At 35.0% G+C, this 25,305-nt stretch overlaps 1 protein-coding gene across 3 annotated transcripts in view; it reads right to left on the reverse strand.

The window, feature by feature from the left end:
• shank3a (SH3 and multiple ankyrin repeat domains 3a) overlaps window positions 1-25,305 on the reverse strand; it is a 639,129-nt gene that overhangs the window by 537,450 nt on the left and 76,374 nt on the right. For all 3 annotated transcript variants that reach the window (XM_069192202.1, XM_069192204.1, XM_069192203.1), the window contains exons 3-4: window positions 22,461-22,545; window positions 9,282-9,334 (exon numbers count right to left, since the gene is read on the reverse strand). The gene's annotated coding sequence lies outside the window, so the exon portion shown is untranslated. The remainder of the gene's footprint in view (window positions 1-9,281; window positions 9,335-22,460; window positions 22,546-25,305) is intronic.

Consider the following 25,305-nt stretch of genomic DNA (forward strand, 5'->3'; position numbering starts at 1 on the left):
ATACAATTGGTCACTTGCATCCGTAGCACGCATTCCTATAGAGTGGTATAGAATTAGAAAAAGAGAGTATCTCTTGTGTCCACTGAAGTATTAGTGCGCACCATATCGTAGTACGTAGGCTGCATATTTGACACGTATAAAAATACAAAATATGAAAACCCATCCCGATTTTTTCAGCGCACACAACACAGTTCCAGGGTCATTTGGCGTACCACCTGGCAGCACGCCACGTACCACTGCAGGTACGTGTACCACAGTTTGAGAACCACTGCTCTAGAGGGTCAGAGGAAGAGAAACAAGATACAGAGGACAGAGCAGAATTTGCAAACCTTCGGTGATCAATTGATCGCCAGTTGCAGAAATTTACAGAGAGTGGGGGGGGAAGTATTAGAAACAGATAATTCCAGATTGAAAAGAATGGCTAAGTGGTCAGAGAGGCCTAGATCAAGGGGAGAGCAGTGGGAGGCAAAGGAGTCATTTGCAATAATTAAATCTAAGATGTGTCTTTTGTTATGTATAGGGGTACAAACCAACTGAGTAAGATCAAAGCATCCCAATAGAGAAAGGAAGTCTTTACCCAAACTGGAAGACCTTGAATCGATGTGTATATTAAAGTCCCCTAGAATAAGGATCCTTTTAAATTTATGGCATAGAAAAGAGAGAAAATCAGCAAACTCACCCAAGAAGGCTTCACTGGGTTTGGGTGGTCTTTAAACTGTGGCAATAATAGTAGATTGGGGGATAGAAACATTTAAAACAAGAAACTTGTCACAGATGTTGGAAAGGATGAACTGTGGAGTGACAGGAGAGCGAAAAGACCCTATGCGTAGCGGCGAGGGGTTAGCCCGGACTCAGCTGTTCAGGAAATGCCGTATAGAAACCTATGCCCTCAGGTAGCGGACGTGGGGCGACCTGGTGCTAGGCAGGTTTCAGGACATCCGAACGTCAATGCCGAGCGAAGGCAGAATGAAAGACCCGGAAGTATATAGCCCCAGAGAGAGAGAAACACCGGAAGGACAGCAAGAACTGGAAATGAGAGACAGGACAGAAGAGGAGCGCCCTCTGGCTGCAGAGGGCGTGACAACACTCAAAAGAAGAGAATTTATGTCAGTAGAACACTAAAATACTTCAAGTTTTATGAATCTATTTTATTTGAAATACTTCAAAAACAACCAAACAAGGATAAAATACCCCCCCTCCAAGAATAAAGTCAGATAGCTACCATAAAAGTAGCATTCATCATATCATGCAATGAGGATTTATGTGCTATAGCTGCACTCATACCCTCAATAGTGCCTTCGCTTGTACTGTACCATTGATCAAAGCATAAGAGATGACTCTGAAGACATCATGTTTTTCCAACAAACTCATTCACTGCATCTCTTGCAAAATATCCTAGCTATAGTATTTACATTGGCGAAACAGGAAGGAGACTGGGAGACTGTTTCAGTGAGCAGTAGGGATCAAAGATCGTTCCAAACTGATAGTTCCCCATGTCACCTCTAAGAGCCATGATCTTATTGATCTCACCATCTGCGTCCTCACAGAGGAGTTCTGGAACTCCCATTGCAGAAAGACATCAGAAACCAAAATTATCCTGAAAACTAGGATCACAGCGACAGATTTGTCTACTTCTAATCCTCTCTATTCATTTCCAGGTTTGACTTCACACCTCTCCTCTTGTTATCCCTGAGTGTCGAAACTCTCTCTTCCCTGCTCCCCGCCCCTTCTAACTGCCCCGTCTTTTGTTCCCCCACGCTTTATTATCTGTCTGCTTCCCTCTCTCCCTCACACTTGAGGAAGGCTCCACAGCTGAAAGATAGTGTCTCTTTTCTTTTCCTTTCAGCATTGAATAAACCTTTACCTGTTCAACATTGGAGTTATCATTTAACAAATTAAACACGAGTACAAGGTGAGAGCAAGGACAGCAGCAATCTTGCTTAGAATAATAACAAAGATACCTATTTCAAAGGCTTAACCAATCTAACAACAGCATGCTCCTAAGATGTATAAGAAGTGTCCAATTTACATCACTCCTGCAGTGGTTTGCTTTGTCTGATAGTGCCACAGAGCCTGTGTGATTCACTGCCACAGCATCCCTAACTGAAAATGCATGGTCCAATTTATTTTCATATTTGTAAATCCTTCAAAGTTGAGACTGATTTTTTTAAAAAAAATGTGACAAAAATTGAAACTAATCTTAGTAATCTTAGTAAGTAGTAATTTAAACATTTTTTTCTTCTGGATACCCATTTTGTCCATAAAACTGCCAGAAAATCGTAATATGATTGAATGTAAAAATACTTTCAAAAACAAGATCTGAATTTACTTAACTATCACATCTAAAACTAATTTTAATTTCTCACTGCCTACCACAGACTTACAACCAAAGACAGGCTTTGAGAATTTAGCCGATGAAATCTTGCTCTTTTAATCTACACTTACATGTCCTTAAGTGCTGCTGCTGTTTCTTTAATTTTAGTGTTTGTGTACTATCTCTTTAGTGGACTATACAGAATTTTACTTCTCTCCGCACTCCAAATTTCTTGATGGTTCTAACTGGTGTGCCCTGCTGACATGTACAGATAACTTTTTGGAAATTGGAAAGGTTTGATTGCAGCCACAGCAAATCTGAAGTGAACATAATTTGCATTCACAGATTCAGCACTATGCTGGAGCAGGCTTGTCAGGAAGTGTCAGATGTTTGTGCCTCAGTACTACAATGGACCTTTATTGTCTGTTTTCCCTGAGGTGAGCTAAGCTTCATCCTTCTGGATTCAATGACCTAGTGATTTCAGCACTGTAATTTATAATGGGAAAATGGGATAATAGGAAGAACATTAGTCATAATCCTTTCAGTTGCCTAACCTCAATTTGACTTGATTCAGTTACTTAGAAGCTGGGACTCATTCAATCAATAATACTTTTGATTCCCATATAGTTAGTTACATGAATACCATTTCTGTCTCATACCACTGATTCATCAGACCTGAGTGTGCCTATTGAATGCTGAGAGAGCAGCTCCTACTTGCATATCCTCTGTGTTTTAATTTGACAATAACTCATCTATAAATGGTGCGTAGCAGAGATAATATGCTCACTGAAATTTAATGAACTTTTATTCCACAGAGGACTTCATGGGCAAACATGATAGACAAGAAATGAACGTGAAGGGGAACTGGCTAATAAGGCAGATGCTAATTAAATAGAGCTGAACAATATGACACCATCTATGATAAAATCTGTCTATCATTAGCGGCTGAAAATCATGAAAAAGAGGGGATTTTTATCTAATATCAAACAGGGGTTCCATCCCATGAAAGACTTACAGTTTTGTGTACCTTTCTTTATATGGTGACAAAATTAAATTAAATGAGCAATAAATAATTCCAATTTGAATACATGTTGGAAAGACACAAATATATATATATACATACATTATGTAATAAGTAGGAACAAGTTAAAGGTTTATTCTATGCTGAAAAGAGAAGAAAGGAAACAACGTTTCTGCTGTGGAGTTTCATTTCCCATATAATGCAAACATACTGGGAAACAAAGTACACATCATTGTGCAAAAAGGCCTTGGCTTTGTAATTCTCTCAAGAGCTTATTTGGTCTTTATAGATAGATAGATACTTTATTGATCCCGTGAGGGAAATTGCAGTGCAACAGCAGCTTTTCACAGACAACACAGCCACAGTGTAACGAATGATACAATAATAATAATAGTACAATACATACAATACAATCAGTACAGTGAGAAGTGCACTAAAAGTTACTCACAGTCCGGACACACAAAGAACAAACTAGAACAGAACAGTATGCAGAAAAAAATCGCATCACACATACAGTATGAATATAAATATAGATGTAAATATATAGATATAAATATAAATGTATTGCACGGGTCCCTGGCATATATTGCACAAAAAATGGTTGTAAATGGGAAACAGAACAGATGTAGCAGTAGATGTGTAGATGCGTTCAGTTCAGAAACAGATCACTGTCAATGTTGCCTCTGCCCAGACGTAAGGTGGATGCGTTGTACAGTCTTATGGCAGAAGGCAAGAATGCATAAACCATTATTTTCCTGTACCAGTAAGCTGTAGCATGACATCCAATAAATGAACCATCAGTTCAGTCATTTGTTAACAGAAGAGCACACTGGAAGGGAAATCTCAAATTGCGACTCCTTCCCTTTAAAATATTTTTCAAAGTGCTATTTGATTTGTTACAAAGGACGAACAAATCAGATATTTAGCAGTTATAAATATTTAGCAAAGTGTGTTCTACCTGTAAAGTGATTAGGACTGGTATGGAAATTGAACTTCTTGAATCAACTTTTACTACTCCAACCTTTTTGTTGAAATGATACCACCTGTTTAATAACAGTAGGATTAAAGAAAGACAGTCCAGATCAGCCCCTCAGAGAACATCCTTTAGTCATCATATATGATTTTAGATACTTTAGTTATATTTACTGTATTTATTTTGCTTTAAACACTTAAGTAATAATTATATTATTTTATAATAAGCACAGTTTATGAAAAAGTGAGATTAATGAGAAATTAATATTTTAATTTATTTAAAAAATAATTTATGAGAAAGTGAAACATTAAAAAATGTTTAATCATTGTGGTTTTAGTTTCAAAGAGTTTATAAACATTTAGCATCATCTTTATATTATATTAAACATGATTAAACAAGAGTAAATTTTATTTTAACATAAACGATACTATGAGTATCAGATTGCTTCAAAGGTTAAAAGTTCAAAATTATACTTTCTATAGAATGGACTTTACTGTAGGTTTTTAAACAAAATTGATGAAACATAAGATCTGCACGCATTAAACTTATAATTACAAATAATTTACGGATAACTAATTTGCATTACCAAATACAGAAAGGGGTGAGGTCACAGTCTCATTAAAGCAAGATTACATTTTATTTTTAATAAAAAAGCCTTATCAGTGGAATCATCAAGTTTATACTGTAAGTACTTACAGTATATACAGTTTGTTCAATCATACTGTATGTTTTTTATTGATTTTTGAACCTTGCAAGTGTTCATGGGAAATGTAGGTAAAATGTGCATGTCAAAAATTGACCAAAACAACCACAACAACTGACCAAGTTGAAGAATTTGATGCAGAAAATGTTTATGAAGAAAATGGTACCTTGTACCTTACTTTTTATTCTTATCTTCCTACACCAGCTATATAAACATATGATATTAATGTTCATAAATGAATATAGTTAATAATATTTAAAAAGGTTATTATACTTTAGTTAGTTTTATTTTCATCTGCCAGAATGTCATTCATTATGTGAAGTGGATTCCATATGATGTGGATTTAAAGAAGGCTTCCAGTACATGAATTTCAAACTTCAAAGTACCATACATACTGTACTGTAGTGATCTAATGCAAGAGCTCTCAATCTAATGGATGGATCCAGGGCATACAATCCCCTTTTCAGAAAAAAAACAACTGTACAGCCACATTACATTTTAAAATGGTAGCTAACCACGTACATTATTTAGTATGTTTTGTATAGAATATAAAATGCTATATTTTCAAGAAATATGATAATTCGATTAAAAACACCTAACATCTAACATAACACAATAACCAATGAAGCAGTGAAGGGCTAATTCAGCATGCCAGAACAGACTGTACTATACCATAGTTTTCTTTCCGCTAATGCGAGTTTTGACGTGCTTTCCAGATGGCTGCATCAGTAGGAAAAACAAGCCTCAGCATTCCTGGAGGAGATGGAATGATGTCTTCCTCAAATATTAATCCATCACATTGGATTACACATAAAGGAAATTCTCTGAAATGGAAACTTCTGTCATAAGATTGAACAACTGAAATTGCTTCTTTAGAATCTTTACATAAACACTGTATACTACAGTACATCCCTCAAATTACAGTACAGTACTGAATTTCCAAATAGAGGCAGAAAATGAAGCCTTGCTCACAAGATAAGCTCTGGCTTATTATGTGTGCTTGGGGAGCTAAACAACAGAGGCACATAAAAAAAAGCACAAACACTTTTATTTTGAATGGCTGCCAAATTGTTTCTATGGTGAAGGAGAAAGTTGAAAAAAAAAAACAGTATTTAAAAAACAACACAAGAGTGTTCTCAAACCAAGTTCGCAAGGTAGCACTAAACCGACACTAAAACCTCAACTTATTTTTTAAATAAGTTAAAGAATTTATTGAATCATTGTTTACAATTGAAGAAAATTGTCTGCAATAGAGAATGAAGGAACTGGCAATTTTATTAGCTCCAGAAATGCACCTGTTGGTATTCTACAGTTCTCTCAATGAGGTAATACAACTGCCATTAAAGTCAATATATTCTATGAGAGCTCAATTAGTGAATCAATTGCTCAATGAAATGAATGCAAAGAAAGTGAAGCTCATGAAGTGCTAGATCAGCAAAACGTAGCTACAATCCATAAGTACAATCAAATATGTTCTGCAAGGTGAGAAACACTTACAAGGTTAACTTTGTCAATAAATATCTTTCAAAGCTTAATGCTGCTTTAGGGGCCAATCAACTACTGACATTACAAATAATGTAATATCTTAGGTTTTGGACCAGCCTCTACTGTAAAAGTTGAGTGAAAAGTGCACACGTAAGTATACTGTACATTACTTTATACGTATATGTAATTATATATGTAAGTATACATTACTTTAAGTGCACTGCATACTGTACCACCTCCAAACATTAGCTCTTGCTAGATACAGTATCTCAACATTAAAACATTCACAAATATATCCAGGAGCTTAAGGGGACTGATCAAATAATTTTCAAATCATAAATTAAAAATGATATCTCCATTAAAGCATACACATTTGATTTAAAAGATAAAAGAGCACTGATGAAACAGATACAATTTTGTGAAGTTCTGTATTTGATCTGAAGCTTCCCAAAGCTTAGGAGATTTCTAAAGCAAGCAAAGTTAATGACAATTCTGTATTTTAAGAAATCTGATTTTGTCCTTTTTTTCCTTTCACTGATATCATTCTATTGTGTTTAAATGTCCTTTTCAAACAAAGGTCTTGAACATTTGTGCACTCAAAGTCCAGTTTTTTTTTTAAATAGAGCCTTCTAAATAGAGCCTTCTGCTGCAAAATACCACTCATAAAGTTCAACAAAGATGTCAAATGTGCCTCAAACATATGCTGGATGTATTAATGCCATAACATTAATATTGTGATTAAATATTAGTATATCTTAATGCAAATGTAAAATATTGTTTCACCAACATTCAACATTCATCAACAAATTCTGAATTGGAATTCCTTAAATTGTCAACACTACTCTCATAAACCTAGATTTAATAGGATTCCTTTCTCCTCATTTTAAATAAACATACCCGTACACTCAAGAATATAAACTCCTAAATGTTTATGATCCTTGTACACTCATTAAATGTCACTATTAAGGCTAAATAATTGAAACTGGACAAAACTTGTTTCTGGAAGCAAGACAGACAATGAATTATGGAAATTTGAGGCAATACAACTCTAATTATATCGATCTGTGTTGGCTAAAAAGAAACATTGATGTTACTGATGATGGATATAGACAAAGTAATTCCCTTTCTTGTCACCAAGCTTAGCTTGTATCATGTATCCAATTTCTAATTAGATAGCACCAACAACTTTAACCACAGGCTAAGCAAATTATTGTGATTAAGAATCTTCTACCCATAATCTGAACTTTTTCTACAAAAAGTACATTAAAAATGAATTTTTGGATGAATTTTAAGACTCTGCTACCTAAATACAGTATCTCATTTCACAGGAAACGTAAAAAAAAAAACAAATTTAATGCCAAATAGATCATGCTTTCTAGATCTTTACAAAGTACTAGGTAAACTTTTCTTTACACTGGGGCTTTAGACATTAGATTCATTAGATTAAGAAATGTGAGGCATTTGATAAGCAGATTTTAAACAAATGCAGATCAATACAAGCAATTTACACTGCAATTTAAAAAATGCATGTTTATTTTTTTCTTAGGAACATGGTAGTAGGATAGACTTTGGGTTAAGCTGTAGAACTGAAGAGTTAAATAGATATTCTTATAATCATCATTATACTAATCAAGTTTAACGGAGTATTAACAACATTTTTTTAGATATTAATTTATTATATTTATCATGTAAGATTAAAGTCGAAAAGGAATAAATACATCCACAAATCCAAAAATCAGAGGCATTATGAATATTTGTATATTTTTGGAAATAACTGGCTTGGGCAAGGGCCAGTTCTCTGGATATAGGACAAAGAGGCTTGAACCCATTCAGAGCCAGGGAGTGACCAAAGAATAACTGCAAAGGTGGAGATAGGGTGGAGGAAGGATTCATTACACCAACGTGAAAAGAGTCATTTGTGTTCAATACACATATAAAGCAGCTGATTTTGGTAATGATTATGATTTAGAACAACTAGGTGATATTGACTTCTGAACTTAAGAACTTCCATTTATTGTATGATTTATAGCATGATCAGTATTCTATGTCTATCCAGTGTTTTAAAATTTTAAAGAACCTCAGTGTATAGTAGATTGATCATTAAAGAATGTTTAACACTTAGTTAATTTAATTTGTTAGTAACAGCTTTGTCTGCTACTGACTAAGTTAACCTTTCACCTAAGTCTTAAATAGGATATAAATAATAATGCATAGTGTTAACTAACCTACATCAGAGGTTCTTAATATTGGTATTGGGGAACCACTGTCTTTATTGGTTTTCTGGCCCTTAATTGTCAATGTTAACTGATGCAAGTACTGTAGCTGATCTGCTTACTTGTTAAGACTTTTTCTTTGATTTAAAAATACATTGGTTAATGTATTAATTTTTACAGTGTCAAAATATACAGCTGAACTCAAAAGTCCCGTCTCAACTTGTTAATTAGAAATTGGCTCCTAAATCTATTAGTAAGCAACTGATTTGTGATGAACAGTCACAGATGGGAATGGCAACACATCAAACACTTGTATTTGTATTCTTTTCCTTTGACTTAAGTCCAATTTATTGCATTCCAGCTAATACACCTGAATATCAGGATTTTTGATACATGGGATTGGTATCAATTCCAAACTCTTCATAACTTTTTACATGCTGGAAGAATATTAAAACACATGCCAAAAATAGAAAAAAGTAAATAAATAAGCCAGTAATTCATGACTTGGCTGGACCAAAAATGAGAAATGACCTACGTGAATAAAAAAAAAACTGCTTAATCAAACTTCTTACCTTATTAAGCAGAGAATATTGATTTACAATCCAACTGTCCTTTCCTTTTTAACCTGAAATAAAGTCATTTAAGATGGTTGAATTACTTTAAGATGTAACTAGATATGCACTTTAAGTTTATTAATAAATAGCAGCATTAAGAGATTCTGATCTCAGCAATTTATGAAGGCAATTCATAACATAGCAGAAAAACTGAAGATTTCATACAGAGTTACATGGGCAAAAGAATGTGAAATGGATGAATGCAGAAATCAAAAAAGGAGAAATGCGAAGGTTTAAAACTAGGAATCCTAAAATAAAAACCAAAGCTTAAACTTGCTTAAACTTACTTAAACTTAGGACACAAAGTCAAGCAACCAGTTGGCAAATATGATTTTTTAATTCCCCTTTGAAGACCAATTCAAAGGAAATACTGAAATTAAGAATCTAAAATTGACATAATGTCTTTTTGTTCAAAAGACATACTCTCCAAAACACTATACTTAGAAACCACAGATTAACATGTATATCATGCATTCTAAGTTTTACACATCTGGAAATGAAGGTCAAACCATGCACAAAAGATGGATTCACAAGGTTACATATATTGTGCTGTGTGAAAGCCCATTTAGGCACAGCGATTAAAAATCAAAGACCATATCCCTCCATTATTACTAAGAAATCACTTTGTCTATCTTTTCCACATGGCTTCACATCGGACGCTTAAGTTGCATAAGTAGGTCAGCCTCGTAATTTGTGAGGAAGAAAATAAGTTGGTAATTCAACAGAAATCAAGATGAATAACATTACAGATACAACTTTTAAATTTATGAATTTTATATTGTCATATTGCCAGGTGGCAGTTGATAAGGTATTTTAAAGCAAAGCTTGAAGATCAGGAAAATAGGAATTTAAGGAGCCAAATGTTAACATACAGTATGAAGTGCAAAACCCAGTGCACACTATACAGCTTTGAAGCATAAACTAACACTGACTGATGATGATCCATTACCTATGTAATTATCTAGTGCTGTACTTCAATTCCTATTACCTGGCATTCCATTTGCTCTGACATTGCTGTTAAATGTCATTAAATCATTATCATCTACACAAATATTTCCAATGGTATATTTAGCATGACTAAATTTAATCAATATTGTTGTACATAATAAAGAAATACAATTAATATAAATAGAACATAATGCTAGAAATGAGAGGTATGCTTTTTATTTTTTAATACTTATTTCAGATTCCATGATACAAGTGAGCTTCTCTGTTCAAGACTAAAAAAGTTTGGCTTTTTTTAGACTATTAGTATATACTAATTTGAAATAAAAAACAAATACATTTAGGCCTCCTGTTTCTCTGACTGATTTCCATATCCTACTGTATGTTACAAATTAACGGAAGAGGGAACATTTGGCCTTTAATCTATTTACAAAATATTTAAAATAGCAACTCATGTACTTATCACATTTATCTTACAGTAAGTGATCAGCCTCGTGTTGATTGCATAGAAAAAAATGAACATGGTAAATATATTTTAATGTATTATTTTGAGGGTCTGTTATTGACAGATGTTTAAGAGCCACAGAAATTTGACCTTCGTTATCATGTATTAACAGTCAGTCCAGAAGTGTAGGGGTGCCATTTCATAATGAAGCCAAATTTACAGCATGTCGAAATTCTTCAAGTTATTTTTGTTGTTGCTGACAAGAAACTATAATGTTTTATGTTTTGATTTCAGTTTTTAAATTTGAAGTTGTATTTCAACATAAACTCTTGAAGAAACAGCCAAAATAATTATTTTTTCCATCTTTTCCCCTTATAAGAGTTTCAACTCATTTTTTTAAGAAAAAGAAGTCTGTCTAACTGGGGTGCTGTTTGAAATAGACAATAAAAAACAATATTTGCAAACATCAAATATGAAATTCTATTGCCTGCAAGCCCTCCTTAGGAATTTTAAGCGGTCTAAATCTCATTAATGGATTATTTACCATGGCACTATTCAAAACAGCATGTCAACTCACCACCTCTGCTTCAAGTTTGCTTAAACAGCACTATTTTTCCATTTCCATTTTCATAATCCTGTTAAGCTTTATTTGTAGGAAGTGGGGGTAGTTTCTTCTGCAACAAAGGGTAATATGCTTCACGACAATGGGTATTCCACCAAAATATTCATTGATTATTTTATCAAGATCTTCTTAGACTTCAGACAAAATTAAAAATATAACATTATTGTATATACTGTAAGAATAAAGCTTTATAAAACATAAAACCTGACACTGTAACAAAATCCTTGTTTAGAGCATCAGTTCCTATTTGATTTATAATCTGTTGAAGGGAAAAGCAAATTTATTGAGTTTTTATATTACTCATCTACTGTAGTTACTGTATGACATCACAAGTTATAATGTTAAAGACAGCACAGCAGAAAGCATGGATACTATACTTCAGAACACCTCAGAGTCTGAAAGCAGATACAGTACAGCATTGCTATTGAATCAAAAGTCAGCTTTTATAAAAAAAAAACAAGAACAACTCAATGAATAAGAACGTGAACAGAATTATTCAAATGCATTGACTAGTGCTGTTGACTCTTCAACATACTGTACTTGTGATGTTCCTCCCGTCTACTTAATTAGCTCTTTGCCACCCATGTTAATTTTAAAGGTGTACTGTATGTCACTTACTTACATAGTATCAGGGTCAATTATTTAGTTAATATACAGCAAACAATTTGTCTCCAATTTGAACTTAAGTTACAGGTCAGAGATTGTGCTTTCAGGAGATGCAGATGATCATAGCTGTGCTGCATATTTTGTTTCACAATTTTCACTTGTCCAGAAATTAAGGTCTGGTGCTCTGGTACATCATGGTGATACATTATGCCCTTTCTTGCCAAAACATGAGAATCTAATTAATGAATAATGTGCTTAGCAATACTCTGCTGGCAATACAAATAGCCTGATCAGAACATAGCATGTGTCCCACACGGCTTTTAAAATATGAGTAGCCCCATTCTGTTTTGGCCAGAGCAATTTCAGATGAGTTTTTGATTACCTTGTAGTGTTGGATTAATCTGCATATTCTGCTAGTTTCACCAGTTGCAATTATGACTGAAATGGGTTATTTTTGCCATGGGGAAAGGTAATTCTCCTGCTCCTCAAGCCAATCACACATGTACAGTATCATCACACATTAATCTGTAATGTAGTTTGACTGAGGGTTTCTTCTTTTTTCTGTGTAAAGAGAAAGTGAAGGGTGGCACATGACGTGCAAGGTTCAGTGGCTAGCATTGCTGCCTTGCAGTGCTGGAGCTCTGGGTTCAGTTAGTGAGGTGCTATCTGTGAGGAGTCTGCATGTTCTCCTTATGTTTACATGGGTTTCCTCTGTGTGCTGCAGTTTCCTGTCCAAAGACATACATGGTAGGTTACTTGACTTCTGGGATAACTGGCCTTAGTGTGAGCATGTGCATGTCTGTGTGTGCCTTGCGATGTAGTAGCAAGGCACACACAGTAGCTTCCCATTCTGGGTGTACCTTGCCTTGCACTGTTTGCTTGTCAGGATAGGCTGTCAGGATAGGCCCCTGTGACACCGAACTTCACTGCAAACGAAATTACTTACAGTATATTTCCTAGAAAATACCTAAAAACCTATTTGGATATTTATTATTAATTCCAATGATCAGGACTCTAAGTTTTATATTTACTGTACTAACTTTACGTTTCTTAGTTATGAATAAGTGCGTTTTGAATTAAATTTCATTAATTCTTTCACGTAAGGAATGATATACATGTATAATTACAGTAACACTTTAGAGGTTGCAACTACAAGTGCATTTTGAAGAGCATTTAGAACACATTAGAGTGACTCAAGTGATAGATGTTAACTTCCAAGAAGACACAAAGAGCAGGTCGCACTTGCAACGATCACAAATTAAAATGTATAATCAAATCAGACGTAGTTGCAGGCACCACATACTGTACAGTAGCAAAAAATAAAATCCAAAGGAATTAAAGCCCTGAGACCAGAGTGGGGACCTGAAATAGATTCAGGCACATTTTGGAGGTGAATTGTGGTGGCAATCTTCCAAAATCAAGCATGAAGTGCTGATGTAAATGATGTAAAGAGGACAGAGAAACAAAGAACAGGTACAGAGCTAATCAAAATTAAGAAAATAATCAGGCTCCATGCTAATATTTACCGAATCATACACTTATGTTAATCATAGCCTGGTTTGAAAGGAATTGATATCATCACAAAAGGACAAAATCGGTAAGTCTTTTTAGTCTAAGATAAGGCTTATGGAATTTGAAAATATTAAAATAAAACGTGTTTGGATATAGTACTTTATCATTTCATTAATTTCTACAAACTTGTCTTAAAAGCAATAGTTTTTGATTTGTTATAATATTCCAAAATAATTGCTGCAGTTTAAGGCAGTAAATAATGTGTGATATCATGCTGCTTGTGAGTGAAAAAGATGTGCAACTGAGGCTCATCCCTTGAATAGTGATGTCGACATTTGTTTGTATGGTTCAAATGTCTAAAGGGTATTCTGTAAAATAATGTCTAGTCTTAGTAACTAACAAATAGTTCCACAATTTAGAATTAGTAATACCAAATTCAACACAATTGCCGCTATCACCATCTCTTCTGCAGTTTCTGTCTCTATATAGTATAAAAGAAAAGGTTTCCAGTAAATATAGACAATGAATGATGTCCAGTCTTGGTTCTGGGAGGCCAGTGTGTCTGCAGGTTCTTTTTCCAGCTCTTTATGCTCTTAACCAGCTGGTTACTAGCTTAACTGGACTACTTCAGCACTTTTACGTTTACTGAGAGCTAGTGTGTGGTACCGAGTGTACCAGTGTAGAATGGCTGCCTTCTCATCATCCATGTTGTCCTATACATTGTTGGTGGTGAAGGGGAGTCCCCATTACCTGCTAAAATACTAAAATTGCTTCTAATTTTAATATTTTAGCATAAGAACTTCTACCAATACTTCAGGTGCACATTCAAAAAGCCCGCTGCCAGGATTGGTATCTGATATAACAAATAACTTTTTTGAGGAATTCATTGGACTTTCATTAACATTAAAATGCAAACATTGTGAACCAATTCGCAGTGAGTATATAAAGTAGTACAATTGATTAAAATATAACATAAATTATAAGCAAAACATATTTTATACATACTATATATATAATATATATGATAAAAACATAAAATAATGTGGCATGGATTATGACACCCAAACATGAAACAGACATACTGTAAGTAATGGTGTTTGAGTTTCTTAGTAGGCAGCCACAGGAATTTTAATAATAAGAACACATGATTTCAGTGTTTTGTGAAATGGAAGAAATATTTCTGGCTTTTTGTACTGTACATTTCACAGAAGCACCCTTCCAGATAGATAAATGGTAATGAATACAAACATACATGAAAGTCAAAGAACTTGAACATTTTTTGTGCAATTAAAACATTAGATAGATTAGATTAGATAGCTTTCTGTGGTTTCTAAAATATTGGATTACTCATTTTACGTCACAGCAGTCATTGCAAAAATCCACTCAAATTAATGTGAGAATAACACATTAACGCCGTCCTCATGTTACAGAAGGCAAAATTCCCAATGGAAAGGTGAAAACAGCAGGCAGGAATATGGTATATAACTTGTTCTAGTCTGGTAAACAGGCAAAGGGGATAATTACAGCAGGAACATGCAGTAAAGTACAGCCTGGCAGAAATCACAAAAGAAATTATAAACACTTAGCTGAGAATACAGCAGAATGTAAAGTACCAACTTAAGAGCAATAAATAGATACAAAGCTGTTTTGCCCACATTTTGGCACCTACTTATTAAAGGAATAAAGACATGTACCACTGTTTGTAAATAAATGCTTTATGGCCAGTGTTTTACTCTTTTCCTAAAAGGAGCAACTACTGTGAGCACAGTGGACCTGAGTGCTAACGTACAGTAGTTTGTTTGCTTGTGCCACTTGGGTTGTCACTTCAAGATTTTAAGACATTTCAGTTGATCTTTTGATAATGTTAATCATAGTTCTTCCTGGCACATTTTTCTGTTGACAAGCTTTTGATGTTTTTTAATGACTTTGAAAACTGATGACAAAACTGGCATTTCAAGTTTTAAATGAGAGGTCAGATAAAGTGTAACCTTAGGCCTTACAATTGTTAGCCTTGAACTATGATTGCATTTTCAAGAAATATAAATAAATAAATAAAACTCTGGTTTAGTGAATGCCAAAGAAATGTCTTTCTACAGTATGTGGCCTGCATTTCGGATGCAGTTTCAACCCATAACCTTTCTCTGGTACACATTCTGCACTAACGTGTGGATTATAGAACAAATACGGGCATTTCAAATAAAACCATTGAGGGACTAATCAAAAGAGAACTAATCAAAATGGACTAATCTAAAACTCCCAGTCTTTGATTTTCCCTTGGTGATTTTTCAGACACTGCTGACTGTACTCATTCAATTATATTACCAAAAATACTGGAACCTGCAATAATCTCTGATGAACTGTGATTCATTTCAGGTAAACAAATTGTAACATAGTTAAATGATTTACAGAAAGCCTTACCTTTATGAAGAAAAAAGTTGTTCAATAGGTAGTATTAAAAGACTGACAATTTAAATACAATCTACTATTTTAATCAAATATTTTTAGAATATCTATCAGACTAAATTCATGATTCTAGAAAATTTCCCAAATATTGCTAAGTAAGTGACCTGGATAATATACTGATTTAATCTTGAACATTGTAGGTTTATTGTTCTATGATTTAGATGGATTATAAAAGTGGGAAGACAGGGAACTGGATTTGTGGAATATAAACTTATTTTGCAGTTAGACCCCTAGCATATACTACAATGGGAAAAAAGTCTCCTAATTGATTAAACCCTAATTACAAATAATTCCAAAAAGCAGTTATGCTGACTAGCTGAAAAAAAAGTGCTAGACTGCAACTCTGCTATGAACCTCATTGCTTGAATGAAAACAAATTGCTTGCGTGGTTACAAGACAAGAAACAAAACCTATATAATCCCAGAGTAATGCACTTTTCAGGCCATCCTGAAACAAAGACGTTATGACATACAGTATAGTACAAACCTAACATCTAAAATTACAATAAAGTAGGACATAAGAGTACCCCACCCACATCCAGAATACCAGACCACTCATTTGTTGCTTACACAGGTCAAATTTGCAAACAAATCCAAACACATTATTAAAGGATCAAACACATAACAGTGTCAGAGAAAAAGACCCAACTTGTAATGTTTAATAATAAAGCAATGGATCAAACAGTAAACTACACATTGCTTTTCTGTAGCACTGAGATGAATCATTCCCCTTCATGTATTGGCATGCAGGTTTGGCAACCATGGATGATCATATCAATCAGATAAAACTACATACTGCAAGCTGGTGAAAGGTTATCTGTATCAGGGCAAAACATTTTTGCTATAAAAGTAAAATAAGCCAAGAATAGCAGTAAAGCTCTCTCATGTTGAGGTGGTGCATCCCATTCTATGGCAGAGTAAGGTGCTGATGAGTGAGAAAAAGAAGTTTAAGATGGTTGTATGATACTTGTCCCACCATGTTCCAGAACAATCAGACCCGGTGGAGACTGTGGTGGACAGCAAGGGCAGACATTTTGGGAGAAATGTTTGAAGAAATGTTTGAAAAGATAATTGGAACATCTCTCGAGAGATGTCAACAATTCAGATGATAATTTGGCAGATTATCTCCTCCAATCCTTTCTCTAGATAGGATATCTCCTCTTCAGACATACTCATACTGTGGTTCCACCTTGATAATATCCACCCTCTTAAGTTCTGCCAGTAGAATCAAATCAATTTTTGACTTCCAGAATAATCAACCTCCTTTAGAAAGCAGAACTGTGCATCAGGTACTGTAGATCTCCCAGTGGGTCCTTAAGGAAAGTGCAGTGTTCGCAGTTGTAGGGTGTGAGTTAACAAACTGGCTGCTTTTCTTCCCCTTGCTTTTGGGGGAGACAGTGCCTGGAGTGCAAACAAGCTATTTTTGTTTAGGGCCTGAAAAAATGGGTGTAGCCATGAAAATAGCCATGATCTAGAATTTAACTTAATTAAAAAAGCAGGCTTCAAGTGTGGAAAAATTAAATTAAGCTTCCATCTTGGCAGGGAACCATCAGATGGATCCATTAAGTCTGGGTGTAATGATGTGTCTATGGAATGTTTCCCTGGCTTCCACAACAATTAATGTAAAAAAAAATGTCTACCACGTTTTGTCCTGAATGTTATGAAAATAAACTGACATGATCATTTTTAAAGAAATAAATGCAAGAAATTCAGGAAATACCTACAATACTGTACAGTACATGGTCAATATGAAGTTTATTGTCAAGAGCAGCAGTGTTCCACTTATGGCATAGTAATTGTATTCCAAATTAGAATTAACCAGAGCATTGTCCTATTGATTCTATTAATTTCTGTATTTTACTAATCATACATTCTGTGGTGTTTATTTATCATTAAGAATACAGAGCACATTTTTGGTCACCATTCAAAACAATTTGAATTGTGTTGGTGCTCTGGAATCAGCAGAGAGAAGAAGAACCAGCTAAATCCCCAGACTTAAATGCAATATTCTTCAGTGACATCTTAAAAAACAATCTCTTTAGTCCTGAACAGCCCACCATCTTGAGTAAAACAAATTTATAAAAGTTTATAACACCTACTGTATACAGGTTTGATCGTTCTGAATGAGGTACATAAAGAACATAAATTTCCCTGTGAACAATTTCGTGGTTTAGAAATAGACAACATTTGAATAAAATGAGGAATTACTAAACATAAATAAAAAAAAAATCTACATCATAATCCATCCATCCATTTTCTAACCATCCAAACCTGGGTCACAGGGGAGCTGGAGCCAGGTACAGGGTCCATCGCAGGGCACACACAGACACAAACTCAAACTAGGCTTAATTTTCCCAGGAGATAATTAGTTTCCAGTATGACTGTGAAAAGTGGAAGGCAACTGGAGCACCTAGCAAAAAGCCCACATAAACACAGGGAAAGCAAACAAGCTCCATGCAGATTGCATGAATTGAGAATGAATCCAGGCCCCCAACACTGTTAGGCAGAAATGCTAAGCACCGTCCCATCATGTTGCCCTAACATAGTAATAAGTTACAATCTGTATAGTAGTAGAAAGTGCCAGCCCCAAAAACTACATCCAATCAATCACAATTACTCACATTGACAAATTCCAAATGCACTCAAAAGCAAACAACTCTTTATATAGGAGAGTAAGATTATGTTTCATAAGGTAATCCACTACAGCTAAGAACATTAGTCCTTGATAATAATAATAATAATAATAATAATAATAATAATAATAATAATAATTGCTTACACTTATATAGCGCTTTTCTAGACACTCCACTCAAATCGCTTTACAGGTAGTGGGGACTCCCCTCCACCACCAACCAATGTGCAGCATCCACCTGGATGATGCGACGGCAGCCATAGTGCGCCAGAACGATCATCACACATCAGCTATCAGTGGGGAGGAGAGCAGAGTAATGTAGCCAATTCATAGAGGGGAATTATTAGGAGGCCATGATTTGTAAGGGCCGATGGTAAATTTGGCCAGGATGCCGGGGTTACACCCCTACTCTTTTAGAGAAGCGCGCTGGGATTTTTAATGACAACAGAGAGTCAGGACCTCGGTTTTACGTCTCATCCGAAGGACGGGTATAGGTGATATAGGTGGTATAGATGATATAGGTAACTCTTTCTAAAGATTGCATAAACAATGCGGATAGGCATTGGGCATTTTTGCTGCCTGGGTCACAGGATGCAGAACTCCCTTCTGTATGTCAATTTAAGTACATACACAAAGGAGCAGAATAGTTATGATACCTTCCACATTATACCTGTGCCAAATAAAAGCCAAGGGAAGCACAATGGAATATGGACAATTTCGGGGGATAAAAGAAGGTTGTAGAACTATCATTATATGATTTTCATTTAGACAAGCCAAAAAGAAGAGCCTAACACTTTATGTAAAGCCAAGTTACAATTTCTAATCGAAGTCTGACACTTAGACTCTCTGCCAACATACATAAGTCAAAAGGGGTTTGCCAAAACTCCGGTCTTTTTCAGACTTGGAAAAGAATTGCAGGTTCTACTCTAGTCAAAGATATAGTAGTTGTCCAAAATCACAGTCCTGTAGGGACTTAATTTTAGGTCAACACTAAATCACTACTTTCAAAAGAATTAAACACTCTCATTGTGATCAATTAGGCAGGTGATGTGTTTAAGCAATTTAAAAATCACCAGGGGACCAAGATCTGAGAACACTTCAATTCTGTGTTCTCTGTTCAGATCTCTGAGTACACTCTTTTAATTGAACAGTTTCTACTTGCTTAATTCATAAATAACTTACAGATTTTCCATATTTTTACAAACAGCTGACCTTTAAGATTTAATGGACTGGATGTTTCCAGGAGCTTTTATGTACTGTACTTGTAAGACTGCTTAAATTGTGCAAGGTACAACAGTATCCCAAGGACTACACAAATTAAGCTTATATGGCAAGATAGAAAGAAGAAAGTCATAACTGAAAAAAAAGATGTGTCTCACTGGCAGGGCCTTGGCACTTTTCAGAATAGAAGGGACAATGAGTGGAGCATACTGTAGTACAGGACAGTCTTTGAGGAAAATTTGCTGCCCCCTGCAAGAAAGCTGAAACTTAATTGAGGTTCAACTTTCAGCATGTCAACGAACCAAAGCACACAGCCAAAATTATCAAAAAGATAAATGTCCTTGAGTGGCCTAGTCAGTGGCCCAGCCTATATCCAATCAAACCTTTGTGGCTTACTTGAAGATTGTTGCCTTTCATCATCCTTCAAGGAACTAAACATAGCTTGAACAGTTTTGTAAAGAAGAGCTGTCAAATATTGCACAATCTAGATGTACAATGTTCATGGAGACCTACAGTATCCCAACAGACTCAAAATTGCCAAAATCTGCTACCACTAAGTAATTAACTCACAGATGCATAGTTTTTTTCCAGATAATAATATTTCTGTTTTCTATTTTTAATATACTGTATCATGTTTTTTTAAAGTGTGATAGATAAAATGAATAAATAATAGAGGAAAAATAATGATAGAAATGCATGAAACTCTGAGGTGCTGACACAACAAAATGCAAAAAAGTTCAATTGAGTGTTTACTTTTTGTAGGCACTGTGTGTATAGAAATATGCATGCAAAGGTAAATCAGACTATAATCACACATTTTATTAATAAAACAGAAGTTGAGTGACATCCTCAAATTGTAAAATTGGAGGTTTTGATTTACTACATTTGTGGTCTTTATGTAATGGACAGGACTGACTAGAAGAGGAATCTTGCATAACAAGAGGATAAAAATGAAATTGGTGTAAAATAGACTGCATAGGGTTAAAGTAAAGATTACTTTATTGTACATGTTTAAATAAATTCATAGTAGAGCATTTTATGTAGTATGGTGCAATATTTAAAATAATCTAAAAGCAAAATGCATCTCAAAAGGTACTGCATGTTCTATTACGCGGCATAAGATGCAAAAAAATGTTAACAAGTATATAGGTAAATTGTACAAATTGAATAATAGTGTTTGTGTAATTTGTTCACAGTGCATTACCACAGAACCAACATGGAAATGAAGGACTAGAAAATTCAGAAAGGAGAACAGAAGGCACTTAATTATTAGACGTGATAAACCCTGAACCCTGTAGTTTTTTGCAGTTTTACCGAGGATCCCTCAAGCAACAGTTTTAAGATTCTTTGTCAATAAGGTACCACAATTTCGATGGACAATAGAAGAGTGATCTCTTTTCATCTTTCAACAACAAGTATCAAAAAATCTTTTTTTTTTCAGAGCAATGACAAATTTATTCTTGAGGATCATTGTCATAAAAAAGCTTTATGAAGAGAATGAAAAAGCAAGCCATACCCTTGTTTGCATTCATTGGTGAATAGCTGACTCAATGGCCCTCAGGGTACTACCCAATGGTCTCTTTGTACCCTCATTCACTGTGTTCTAAAAATCCCAAAGGAAACTTTTTTTTAAATGTAAGCTTTTGAAAATTCTTGTAGTTCTGTAGTGGTTATTTTCAAATGCTGAATAACAAACCCTTAGAATTTGCATTTCTGGCGAGACAACACTATAAATATTACAAAATGAGACTCTTGGGGATTCACTAAAGCACTGCTGTATTTTCTAAGCTGGCAAATCTGTTATTTTTCCTTTTGGTACCTGCTACCATGTCACAACAGCTTTAACTTTGAATTACCCATCCTGTGATCACCCAAAACAGCTGTGTACTCCACCTTTGACCAAGTGTGTTGTGTTGTCACAGTTCAAACTGTGCCAATGCCAAATCTATGCCTGAATCAGCTTGAATATATACCTTCTGACTCTGCAACTGTTATGCAGCTCAATACAACTATTCTTATACATATAAGACAATACTTTTCAGCAAAGGTTTTCTTTAATGTAAAGGTTCAGTTTAAATTTCCCTGAATTCCTGTTGCACAGTCTCAGATATGAATGATTCAAATATATATTAAAAAACATAGATTTTTTTATGATATAGCATCTACAAAGCAATTAATTGGAACATTTTCAAGCTTCTAATACATTCAGTATATAATTATTATTATCTTCAAAGGAGTGGGGTATCATGTGCATATGTACAGTCAAATTTAGAATATGCATTACATGATTGGTCACTGAAATATACACTGAGCACCACAGGGAACAGAATGGTAAACACATCCGATTGTCTCAACTTAAGTACAGATTCATTATCAGCTTTTGCAGTTGCATCTCAGAGGTCAGTGAATTTGAAGCAGCTATTTAAACCTTAAACCAGACATTTCCCCTAATTAAACCACTGTGCTGCTCATGGTTCGCTTTGCATTAGGTAATCTCTAGACTTATCTATATCTTACTATTAGAGAGTTTTACAGCGTTTTTGAATTAAAATAAAATATCAGCAACACTTTTACCTGTATTTCAATTACAAAGTAATTTCATATAACATAAAAACTCACCTAATGAGGACCCCAAACATGCTGAATATCATATTTCATTAAATAAATAAAAAAATCTGTCAGTTTCACTTACCTTATAGAAACATGCATGTATTAAAAATATAAAGGATTGCAAGGCCTCGCTGTAACCATGGAAATGTTGCTATCTCTGTGCATTTCTGTAGAGTACAAAAAGAATGATACATTTAAGTGACTAACACGGCACTCACTGCAACCTGAGGGGGAGAATGTTAGTTTGAGAAGTTGCCATGGAAACTATAATATAGAACCACGAGGGAAGAACGGAATTTAGAAAAAAAAGGGAACCTAGCACCTACGGAGCTACCAGGGAAACTCCCACACTCTCAGATCTCTGCCAAGTGTTTAAAATCCAATCCAAAACATGCAGCAAGACTAAGGTATCTGTATAGCACGACCTGGTCCCTCACAGTAGGAGATGGACAGAAGATCAGAAAACACAATGGATTTTAAGCAAGAGATAAGATTTATATAACAATTTTCTTCATTGTATTTCTTCCGTGTATTTTGCAGATTGACGCATAAAATATGCCATGTTTTGTAGCATTGCAGTATATTTCCATGACTCTCCTTTGCATTTATTTAAACATTTTTAAGTTCTACAGATTTGAGCATTTTTGTCTTCTTCTACTGTACATGTGTAGATTGCAGGAAGAACAATATGCTGAAGAATAGCAAATAAAAAATGAAGTGTTTGCTTTTGTATCTGATGTTAATATATAATGTAATTGTTTGAGCATTGCATAACAGTTTTAATATGTAATAAGAATTTTTAGAAACATGTCTATTTTCAAAATTAAATTTAAAGATATCTGCAGTAATGTCCATGCTGATTCATATCCAAAGATCTTACAGTGTGACCTTGACTTCTTTTGTAACAGACCCCTTTCCTAGATGAGAGAGCTGCCTCTTGACTCCAACATGTTTAAATTCCTCAAGGGGTAAAGGCTAAATTGTTTAATCTGTTTCTTTGAGAGCATAGTCAGGTTTTATTGTGACAGACAAATCACCATGACAACATTACTTGGGTCAGTGACTTACAGTATGCTTCATGATAAATATCAAATTAATGTTTCTACAGTTAAAAAATTACATTTTTACGCTAAAACTAATTTTGCTGGGTACAATGGGAACTGCTTAGAATAAAAGGAAGTCTATGCTATCAGAGCCAGACAGGAAACACCTTGGTAAAGCCTGGATGTGCTTCCCTTATTTACAAAGCAGTAACCTGGAGCCACGGCATCTCTCAGGAACCCCAGCACTTACTGTAGAGGAGACACCTCCCAGCTCTCCAAGATAAGAACAATGTTTGTTTAAGACTGACAGAAATCTGCCACAATAGAACTGCTCGGCCACAATGCTGGCACAACCAGCTACATTTCTGCAAGTTTCCCCATTTATCATGAATTCAAGAGTAATTTTATTTTAAGTTTTACTTCAGCCATGGCTAACCTGCCAAGGGTATGGCCTACAAAGTACTGAAAATGTAACAAGCAAGACATAGTGATACCAATACATTAAGGCATCTCACTGTAGAATCCCATTGCAATCAAAACATTGGCAGTGAGATCAAGCTTTGATCATAAGCCTCAAGGTAGTGCAGTTTTTTTTTTTCCTGTGGAAAAAAAAATATTTTTTTATTTCATTTAGTGTTTATTTTTAAATAAAAATTCAACTTTGATATGGTCTTACAAAAAAGTCCAGTTGAGATCGAATGGTGTTGGATACAAATTTGTACAGTCCTTCCGGATTTATCATTCAAAATTTGACACATTTAGGTTTAACACGTATTGACAAGGAATGAATCATGTTTTATATCCGTCAAGTCTACTTTTATTACAGTAAAGATTTTATTAAATGGCACCCATCCTAAAATGCAAGGGATAAAAATACTTAATATACAATATCTTACTGTTTGCATAGTGATTATAGAGGTTAAAGTAGAAATACATCTGTCGTTACTATGGGCTGTATGTGAGTGACACAGCAGTGTAGTGGTTTGAATTGCTTGTAGCGTTGAGGCCCTGGGCCCACTCTCTGAGTGGAGTTCGTATGTTCTCCCTGTGTTTGTGTGGGTTTCGTCCAGGTGCTCCAATTTCCTCCCACAGTCCAAAAGCCATACTGGTATGTTAATTGACTTCTGGCAAAAATTGTACTGTACTCTGATGTACTGTAAATGTGTTTCTGTGTGTTTACCATCAGATCGACTGATGTATCCTGCCTTGTGCCCATTGCACATTAATGGGATAGGCTCTGGCTCATCTGTGATCCTGAATGGGATAAAGAAGTTAAAAAAGTGTGGATGGATTATTATATGTAAATTAGTATATTCACAGCCGAAAAGTTGTGTTTTCTCTCTTCTCTTTTCACCATGGAATAAGTAAGTTATTATTTGTTCCTTTTTTTAATATATTGATGGATTAAAGAAATGCAACATTTTCTGGAATGAGAATACTGTAGTTATAGCTTATGTACTTTCACAAAAAGTTGTCAATTTGTTTTAAGCCCTCTGACCAGCAATACAGCTTGTGCTTTGACACTTCGCAATTTGCCAATCACACGAAAGCTCGTTAGGTGCACTTTTACCCAACGAGGTCCAGGTGGAACAATGTCTGATCAGACCACCTTTAAAAAGGCCTTATTTCAAAGCTTAGGTCACAGCAAGAAAAAGGCCAAATGCAGTCAGTTTTCTGTGCATTCCATAATGCCTCGAATGTCTCCAGAAGCACGAGAGAGGGCCATTGGCATGCTACAGGCAGGCATGTCGTGCCAGCGTTGCCAAACACCATGGAGTAAGCCGCTCCACTGTGTCCCAACTGCAGAGAACGTTTCAGCAGGCTGCCAGGACAGATGACCATCCGAAGTTCCGGTTGCCCTCGAGTGACCACACCAGAGCAGGA

The sequence above is a fragment of the Lepisosteus oculatus genome, chromosome 7, assembly GCF_040954835.1.
Source record: "Lepisosteus oculatus isolate fLepOcu1 chromosome 7, fLepOcu1.hap2, whole genome shotgun sequence".
NCBI classification, from domain to species: Eukaryota; Metazoa; Chordata; class Actinopteri; order Semionotiformes; family Lepisosteidae; genus Lepisosteus; species Lepisosteus oculatus.